The sequence below is a fragment of the Sinohyriopsis cumingii genome, chromosome 12, assembly GCF_028554795.1.
Source record: "Sinohyriopsis cumingii isolate HCF-2022 chromosome 12, ASM2855479v2, whole genome shotgun sequence".
NCBI lineage: Eukaryota > Metazoa > Mollusca > Bivalvia > Unionida > Unionidae > Sinohyriopsis > Sinohyriopsis cumingii.
The window spans coordinates 43,553,858-43,564,452 of record NC_142972.1 but is presented as its reverse complement, the minus strand read 5'-3'; the positions used below and the strand labels follow the sequence as shown (position 1 = coordinate 43,564,452).

At 38.8% G+C, this 10,595-nt stretch overlaps 1 protein-coding gene across 1 annotated transcript in view; it reads left to right on the top strand.

Moving 5' to 3' along the window:
• Positions 1–1,991: 1,991 nt before the first annotated feature.
• LOC149786349 (uncharacterized) overlaps positions 1,992–10,595 on the top strand; it is a 39,328-nt gene continuing 30,724 nt past the window's right edge. Inside the window, exon 1 of the mRNA XM_089978186.1 lies at positions 1,992–2,076. The gene's annotated coding sequence lies outside the window, so the exon portion shown is untranslated. The remainder of the gene's footprint in view (positions 2,077–10,595) is intronic.

The window sequence follows — 10,595 nt, the reverse complement described above, 5'->3', positions numbered from 1 at the left end:
AGAAACACAAAAAATCAATGATGAAACTATTGCGGAATTCTGTATGCCTAAATTACTACTATGGCTATCGAAACCTCAGAAAAAAATATTTGGCCTTAAAGAATTCAAACATTCGTCAACAAATCCTCTCCTTTTCAGAGTAAAATCCGGAAAATCAGAAAGATGGAGATAATGTTAGAGCTTCAATTGCAACACCTCATTGCACATCTCGAGCCTGTTACCCGGTAATCCTTCAATTTGTACAGCCTTACTAAAAAAATTGGGCTCAATTGAGATTTTTTAAAATATAAAATCAAGCATTGCATATTATTTTTGATTACCTTTCCACACTGAGAGCTTTGCAGAATCTTAGTTTTGTTGGCTGCTTATTCACGTTAGCAAAAAGAGTAATGAAATGGCAGATAAAAGAGTCAAAGCTGCTAGGATGCGTCCGCTTCCGAATGGATGATTCAAAATACTACCATCAAATATTATACAAATTTCCACAAATTTCATACTTGAAAAACTATGTGGAATGCAAATAACACAACCAAATTTAATAACATTATGCCACTAACAAACTTCATAACACTAATCACACTGTTGGTAAATGGTATCCCTCGTATAAAACGATTAGATAGATGGCGTGATATAGTGCCAGTGGCGTATCGGCCACACATACCTGACTCACGCATACCTTATAAGGGCGAACCTCGACTGAAACGTGTGGCATAAATCATGTTTATTTCCTATACCACTTAACCGTATCGGAAATTCGCACGGCATTATGGGTGACATGTTTAAAAGACAAAATGAAGTATTATTCTTTTTTCACATCGGCCACGAAAGGAGATTTACGTCTGTCAATAAATCTACTGGTTGTTCATTTTTGTTTAGTTTTGCAATATTTTGCTAGTTAAAAATGTATATTCAAATTAATTTTGGAAAGTCACGAAACATACTATATAGTGCAATCACACAAGAGAGCGAGAGAGAAGGAGAGCACCCACATTGTTCATCGTGCACTTGTTAAACGTATGAAATTATTTTCAAATCTACAATCAGTTGATCTACAGTAATGTCATGAAGTAGATTCGATTGCAATGGCAAATGACAAATCAAAAAGATCTTAGTTCACCAGTCCAGAAGTATATTTTGTTAGCGTAAAAGACAGTACTTGATTTACATCCTTCGTTGAAGCAGACTTATTGATGATTTGGGGAAGATGAAATCAGTCAGCATGTTTCTCGAGGGAAGTTATCCTCCGTAACTCTCATTTATCATGAGAAATGGTAAAAAGTGAGCGTACATTAATATGACATTGTCCGTTCATCTGTACGTCAGTCCGTATGTTTCTTGTATCATTTACGCACAATAAGTTAAGCTTTACACCATCTACGTTACCAAAATGTATCTTTGGTTTGCACTTGGAGTTAGAAAGAAGCCTACTGATCTGGAGTCGAGGGTAAAGGTCATTATAACTAAAAACTATTTTACGCTATAACTTTTGTTCTACATCACAGACCCAGACTAGACCTTGTGCATGACTTTTACTTGGAGTAGAAAAAGAAACCTATTTATTTTGGCGTCTAACAATCATAGACTGAAGATACTGTCGCTGAAAAATGAAAAAGATTCTTGCACAAAAGTTTCAGTTCTTGACAAAAGTATGCATTGGGCATGCACTTCAGGTAGACAAGATGACTCTCGGTTTAGGGATTAAATATCAAACGTCTGTGTCATTTTAACTCAGAAGGGCGGTTTTGAACAACTGATTTCGTCCTGGAGTAAATTACCTTGATCAAAGAAATGATAAACAAAAATATGTGCTCGTTTATATCATGCATCGAACAGGGAGAAAAATAAAACATTCCTTGATTTTGTAAATGAACATCTTTCAACGAAACTAAATTCCTTATTTATGAAATGAAAACAGGAAGTTAGTTTCCACATTGTAGATACAAAATCTAGTTTCGGTGTTATTCTAGATAATTGTCATTATGTGCCAAATCTTCCAAGCAGCATACATAGATCAATACTCTTCCGAGCACCAGTGGAGCTATAAACTAGAAGGGAAACTTTATTGCATTAAAATGGGTGAGTTAGTTCTTTTTATTAGTAGTAATGCTACTGCTACTAATCATCGTCATTGCACGTTATTCCTAGACGGACATTTTGTTGTTTACCTTTATACTATTGTGTTTTTATCTTCTTTTACTTATTTCTTTTATCCACTCGCCAAGTTTTGATTGCTGACAAATAAACCAACGTGGTTGAGGGGAGGGGAGGGGGAGGTCATAGGATTCAAGTAGACGCAAGCCGGTTCAGCCTTCTCCAAAGTTGTGAAATATATACCTTCCTCTGTTTCTTAACCCACTTTATCTAGCGCTCGAACGCAAATAAGCAAATTTTTCTCAACAGAACATAAAAAGGTAACTTGACTAATGCATAACAAACTTAATAAAAACAACGGCATCAAATGATTAAAGCATGCGAAATTGAAATAAATCGTGACGTAGGCGGTGATGAACGCAGACTTATAAAATATGAAACTAGATATGATTTACAACCTGACTGAGGATTCGATATTTGAAATCCATGCGACAAAGGCTAGAGAATGAAAACTTTAACAAAGAGAATAGAGAAAATGGATGATGAAGAAAATAAAAGGAAGAAGCCAAGGGTTTGCGCATATAAAATGAATGAAATTATTTTTAAAACTACAATCAGTTGATCTACAGTGATGTCCTGATGGAGATTCGATAGCAATGATAACTGAAAAATCAAAAAGATCTTAGTTCTCCAATCCAGAAGTATATTTTGTTAGCGTAAAAGTCAGCATTTGATTTGAATCCTCCATTGAAGCACATACTTAGTAATGATTTTGGGGTACATAAAGTCAGTCAGCATGCTTCTCGTGGGAAGTCATCCTCCGTGACTCTCTTTAGTCCTGAGAAATGGTAAAGGTGAGCGTACATTGATATGACATTGTCATTCCGTCTGTTACCTGTATCGCTTACGAACAATAAGCTAAGCTTTGCACCATCTATCTTACCAAAAGGTCAATTAGGTTTGCACTTGCAGTATGAAAGAGGTTTACTGATATGTAGTCAAGGGTAAAGGTCATTATAAATAAAATGTATTTCACACTTAACTTTTGTTCTACACTACAGACCTAGGCTAGACTTGGTGGATGACTTTTACCTGGAGTGGGAAAATAAACCTATTATTTTTTTATTTAGACTAAGGACACTATAACTGAACAATGAAACAGATTCTTGCATAAAATATTTTGTTCTCGACAAAAGTATTTATTGGGCATGCACTGCTGGTAGGGAAGATGCTTCACGTTTTAGGGATTAAATATCGAAAGTCGGTGTTATTTTGACTCAGAAATGCGGTTTTAACTGTTTGCATTTGTACTAGAGTTAATTACCTTAACCAAATAAATAATTAAAAAAATATTGTCCCGTCAATTTCGGATGCACTGAACTGTGGAATGTTTTTTTATTTGATTTTGTAAATGAAAATTCTTTAACGAAACTAAAAACATTATTGATAAAGCGCCAAATAAAGTTTCCGCATTGTAGATAAAAGATCTAGTTTCGGTGTTATACAAGATATGCTGTCATTATGTGCCAGAAACTTCCAAAAGGTATAAATAGGTCAATCCTCTTCCGAGTACCAGTGGAGCTATAAAGTATTATGGAATCTTTAATGCAGTGAAATGGGTGAGTTAGTTTTTTTTATTAGTTCTGCTACTATACATCGTCATTGCACGTTATTCCAAGACAGACATTGTGTTGTTTATCTTTATACTATTGTGTTTTTATCATGTTTTGCATGTTTTTGAAAAGAAAATATTTTTATGCATGAGATTTTTCTGGCTGACAGGAAACAAATGCGTTTAGCGAAATAACTTTATATATTTCGTAGTTTCTTGGATATTTCAAATAAAAAGATTTAAAAGCTTAAATTTTGGAACTCGTTTTGAATAAATCGTGCACCCATTGTCCCACTGGAGACTACTGAACAAAACCAGTTAGGTAAGTGAAAGAAGCTTCAACAGAACTCAAGAAAATGTTTGTCTTCGTATTTCACAATACTAACATTTGATCAAAGTTTTAGATCAGAATTCAGACATTGGTTACTGATCCATACAATATCTGCGTTACACAGCGTGGAGTTTTATGTAGATTCACTCATATTTCTTTATAAAGGTAATAATTATTTAAAAAAGTAAGGTGTACAGCCTTCAAAATGACCAGCTATTAAAGCTTCTAATGAGTGAATTAATTAATTAAATCATACGTTCAAAATTTGTTTTTACTGCTGACAAATGAACGAACGTGGTGGGGTGGGGGAGAGTCAAAGGTTTCCATTTCCGTGTAAATGTCAGTGTTCAGAACGCAAAAATGTTCATAATTTCAACTGTTTTAAATTTTTTCAAAGCGACCTTAAACGAATTCGGACAATAGCTGAGGTTCATTTTTATGTTTGGACTGCATGGGATATGAACTTGATGTTATTATAATAGTTTTGATGACCAAGCCTTGAATATGTGACTAATTCTTGATGCGTAGCGCACCAGCATTATGCACGTTAACACTGTCAAGTTAATTGTGCATCGTTTTCCCTATGATATTACGACATCTTCAAATATTATTGTTGATTTAGGAAAGTGTTTACAGACCTAACTATTATTAAAACAATCGATAGGTTGTGAATAAGCCAATGATGACACAATATAATGTGCAAGTAGTAAGTGAAAATGGGGGTTCTGGCTAACCTAGCCCCCCTTGTGTGGTTTAGGTGAGTGAGGAGCCTCATATAATCCTCCTACTGCGTTATTGGGGTTCTGGATCACCTAGCTCCCCTCCCCATTGGTCTCGGTAACCTCATAGAATCCTAATACTGAGTTATGGTGGTTCTGGCTCGCTTATCTGTAAGGAAGTGCATTCTTGCTCACCTATGCTCTTTTCCTTTATGAAAATCGGTCACCTGTCACTGAGGAAGGGGATTTGACTCACTTTGTTATCACTGTGTTCGACGTGTCTCACTGTCTCCATGAGCGAGTGTATGAGTGCCATTGGTGGAGTATAGTTTGTCATCGAAGGGGTATAATCCTTTATAGTTAATGAGTGTGGTGGAGATCTGGTGTCATTGTGATCGGAAAGTTCTCAGGGAGTAATACTGGCGATGTCCATGTAGTAACTGTGTATAATGTTGGTGAATGTCTACTTGGGCAATGACAGGTGTTGTGACTCCTTTGGCTTTTTTTCATGATGATTCCATCGTCGCGTGTGTTGCAGTATATTTTGGATCCTATGAATTCCGTAATGGGTATCCCACAAATTCCATCTTTGAACTTTCCTAGCACATTTTTATTGTAGTCTCATTGTAGTGGATAGTTTAATGGATAATCCCTGAGGTCGAAGAGTTCACGATGCTGATACATGTCTGCTAGACGTCGTCGTCGTGAATCTCATACACGAGTGAGTTGGTATCGGTCATGAGTGGCGTGGCTTTGTTTCCGTACTTAATTTTGATAAAGTGGTAATGAAACTGCAGCATGAGCATTTTGGAGAGATCGAGAACTGCTGCTCCGACTTAGATAGGTTTATCCAGCAAGAGATTAGTTTTCCTGGATTCAATGGCAACGAGCTCTTCGTCAAAGAATTTGATGGTGACAAAGTCATCGTTGTTTACGAGCTTATCTCGTCGACGCTGGCTGTTAACGATTTCGATATTCATGCTACGTCTAATTTTTTCATTGTCTTTCCAAAGACGCTATTGTTCATGAGTTTGAAGAGGTCGTTTTCGAAGTTTTTCGTGGCTTTTGCGCGTTATATTGTGTTGCGATCGATGGAAGGTTTCATCCACGGAGATTGCTTAAACTTGAGTACAGGATAAACGTTTTTAAGAACGAGTCCGTGCTGTACAGCTTGTTCGAAAAGTCAATAACTCTTTATGCAGTGTGTTTTGTGGCTGAGATTGGGTATGAGTTTTTATTTTACCTTAGCGTCTCCGAGTTCAAACTGCTTCTTGTGTTGTTTCTGTTTCGGAGAGAGTAGGGAGTTCAATTTGTTCAACGCAGTAGAGATAGTCGTTGTGAAGTTCGTGAAAGTGTTCTTGATACTCAAGATCTGCTTCGACAAAATAGCCACAGCCTTCTAGGTTTCCTGCCTGCTTTTCTTGGAGGAATTTGCTCTTTGCTGATTCAGTGAAAATCTTCCTCAGGAAAGGGTTGTGACATAGCCCAAGTATAGATATAGCAGCGTATTTATTACTGATGACGGAGATACTTTCTCGTACTATTTGCTCAGTGAACATAAAGGTGTCTGGATCCTTGCGGTGTTCTTGTGTCACTACGGTATGCTTAAGCATAGTGTCACAGGAGAGTCCTGGTGAAGAGAAACACAAAAGTGGATAGAGCTGGTAATGGCTGAGGCACGTGCGACTGAAATTTTCGAAGACATCCGCGAATAAGAGCCTGTCCGCCTTGCGATAAACATCGTGCTAATCTCCGAGTGTTTTGCTGTCGAAGTCGTTCCATATCTTGTTGCGTATTCTTATTCTTCACTGGTGACTCTTGTGAGGCTGAGATGAGAATAAAAGTCTTTTTGAGGTGGTAGCGACGTTTCGTCGAAGCGTGAGTAGGAATCGACGTACTTGTAGCGATAAACTCCTTTTTTGCTTGAGCAGATTGGCCTGGTGACCAAATTTCTATCTGAGATGGATAAACTTCGGACAGTTGTTTAGCGAGTTCTTCCAGCGTCGTCGACATAAACTGGAATGAGTCGATGAATCTAAATGGTTCATTGGTGATTAACATGTACTTTTCGAAATTGTTGAAGATACATTTGATCTAAGTTCCCACTTCCGCTAGAATCTGTTTGATATATGGATGATTGAGAGCTGCCACAATACAATGCCCATCATATTATCGTAGATTATGACCAATGACTGGAAGGAAGTCTGGATCCTTGAAATATAAGTTGCAGTTGACGTGAGCAGCTCATCGATATGGGCCAGTGATGTGGCAGTGGTCTTTCACTCTGCTCTCATGTGGTTTAAAGTACTCTTCACATTGTGGCACTGCTGAGATGATTTATGTTGTCGCAGATGTGACGGTTTGAGTGAGGTGGTTGGTGCTGTGTTTTTATGTGGCTCTCCTGGACACATTTCAGTTCCTCAGCGAGTTGTCCAAAGAACCAGGCGATGCAATCTTCACCGCGATTCTGACGATAATCTGATGACAAGGATTCATCGACGGAACAGCATACCTTAAATCTAATCGAGAATGGGACGTGTTTTTGCTCCGCCTGAGTACAAGAATGGCCAGGATCTCGGGAGGGTCCTTTTATTTTTCCAGCTTGGCCTCGCAGTCGAAGAGGGTATAAAACGCATAAGCGTATTTTCGTGATGATGTTCGAACTTACGCTTTACAACACGTGGCATCTGTTCAGTCTGTAATGCTTGGAAGTATCCACCTGAGATATGTGCGTGTAGTCGTTGGGGCTGAGGGAAGCACTGCAAGCAGCGATAACAGAAATAGCCGTGATTTTTATAGTTTGTGTACTGGGATCGACATATTCGGCTCAAGTCCTTGATATTCACGAAATGGTTTTGATAATGCAGTAAATCGATGCTGTGTTGTGAGGCTGTTTTGGAGATCATTAGTGGATAAACCATGAACTGCTTTTTTCCTGCCTTGTTGTCATCGAGTCCGAACACATTAATGGAAAGTCTCTCTTTGAGCGATTCCATTGTATGAATGTCTTGGAGTGCCGCTGAGTTTTGATGATATCAAAATAGGGCTTGTACTTGGAGAAGCGACCGGCATTGTCCTCTGCAGGATGCAGCGCAGAAAGGGTAGCACACACGGGGCAGTAGTTATCATTGTTCGTGACGGTCATGAAAGCTTTAGTGGACAAGACGGGTTTTGGAAGAGGCACATATTTGCTTCCACGCAACGGTGTGAATTTGAAAGTTTGAAACGAGATAGAATTCACTCCGGCAAAGATCCATGCCGATCCTGACTTCTGATAATCTTTGATGCGACGCTGGATAAACGACCAGGCGATGTCGACGATGTTGCTAAAATCATTACAGCGATACACGATCAATGATTTAGATCTAATGTCTTTGAGTCGATGAGCGATATCATGACGAAGGATAAAATCTCTTCCTGGATCGGCACCTACCTGATTTAGAATTCTGCTTTTCATTGTTACTAAAGACAAGATTTTGGTCACTCCTTGCAACGATAGAGATGCTATATTATATAGCCCTGTATATCATTTCTCTAATTGCTTGTTCATTTTGCTATTTCTTTAATCGCTTGTTTATTTTGTCATAAGAAAATATTTAAAGTGTATGGTATAGCATCATGCCTGTGCGTGGGACACAAAGGTGTGTGTGGCTAACTCAGGGTAGCAGGGAAACGTGCAGTAGGTCCTGTAACGGAGAATACTGCGCTCAGCACTATACTCCGATTAAGAGTTGAAGCCAAGGAATTAAACCATGCTTGGGTGGTCAAGAAGGAGTTCGAGGTCAGCTTTAAGTGTTTCAGCGATCATCCCATCGATTAAAAGTTACAACGAAAAAGCCAAAACAACTCAAAAACCAAAAACCATGCAGAGATTTTCAACGAGTTCCTAGCTCTAAGATTAAGCATGAGGCAGGAAACAGCGTTTCTCACATGGAAAGTGCATCCCAAGTTTAGTCGTTACTAAACCAACGAGTAGCATACGCACAAAGATCAAACACATAGTAAAGTTTAGCACGACAGAAGATCCCTCGGATAATCGAATCTGCAATTCGGAAATAAGATATGATGGATAGCAAACAAATTTGTCGAAAATCTTGTTTTTACTCCATTTTTATGAGGATCGGACAACAACTTGAGGTCTTCTCGATGCATGCAAAAAATGCAATGCATGAACAGTTCTTTATCGTAGGTCATGTTGAGCGTGCCAGTGTCGTATAGTGTTTTCTGATTTGCCTCCGAGAGCAAGACTAGACCTTGTCCCATGTCCATGACTTTGGCCAACGTGAGATTTACGCAAATGTCGATGTTGAGATGAAACGCATTGACATGGCCTCCTCGAGATCTTCCTTTTTTGCACGACGACGACGAAGATTTTAAAATTATCTCAATAATATAGATGTTTGACGTAGAGATGCCCGAGCATCACGTGGATGGTACGCGATAGATGACCATCTATCGCGTATCATCCACGTGATGCTCAGGCATCTCTACGTCCAACATCTATATTATTGAGATAATTTTAAAATCTTTTTCACCGTTTTCACGCTCAGACATCGCATGAAATGATGTACAATCAGATGTTCGTCGTAGTAGATTTTGACGATAAATGTTTTTAGCCAAGTCTGACCGTTGATTTCGCGTCAACAAGACCTGTGCACACGATGCTCCCTGCATTTTGGTCATACCAGCTCGATGCTTACGGACACGTGATTCGATAAGACCGTGACGATGGACCTCTTCGCCGCTAGACATTCTCTTTATATTTTTGATCGTAGATTTTTTCGAATCTACTCAGAGCCGCACAAAGATCGTGTCCACGATGATAAGTAACACCATATCCAATGGAGCTCATCGCAAGTACGGGCAGAGTTTTGTTTAGCATTTTCTGATACGCCAGCATGGTCTGTTTGGTGATATTTTTATTGGCCTCCAGACGTGGCTTGAGACGTTTGATCAGGGTCTGCATAGCCAGTCCAGCTCCGGATAAAATCAACATGATCGGATTGGCTAGTGCTCCCGTGGAAATGACTCCGGAGGTCGTCACGAGAAGCGAAATCATCGAAATGACTCTCATGATGAGTTTGTATTGCCCGTAACGCCAGTTTGTAGACATAGGCTCGTCGATGGTAACATCAATAGTTTGCTTATAGTTAAGGACGCTGTTATGTCGGAAAGATTTTGTCGATGTGGTTAAAATCCAGGATCATTCTGCGTCCACTAAACTCGGCAATAATAGTACAAGCTGTGGTAAGTTTTCTTTTAAGAATTGGATGTGTCCATTCATTTTATCATCGTCGATCTCATATATGTTTTCACCTACCAGACACATATATTTTAAGCCATGGGTGATTTTGGTCAACAGATTTGATTTCACGAGATCCGATTGCATGTCAGGAGTCACCGTCAGTTCCACATGGTCTAGATATTGTTGTGATTCTATGACGTACAACATTTGTTCCTCGAAAGCTTTTTTTGGTGATGACGATAGAGATAATAGCATGCTAGTGTGATTTTTTCTACGTTGAGGTGAATTTCTTTAAAAGGATTTTGATCGCTGAAAAGATGAACTCTCTGTCTCTGTGAACTCACGACCACCAGTACTTGTGTCGATATTGATCTCGAGCGTTGGTTTTATTTAAAAGTTCCTGAGAGGCATTTGGAACAGTGACGAAATTTCTTCGTGGAAGAACACACCCTTTCTTAAACACAACACTCAGATTTTGTTATCTGTCCTCTGGTTGAAAATTTTCTAAGTACGATTAAGAATCGAACTTTCCATACACGCTAAACATCATTACTTTAAAAAGCGCTCCCATAGCTTTTATTCTTTTCAAACACAGGT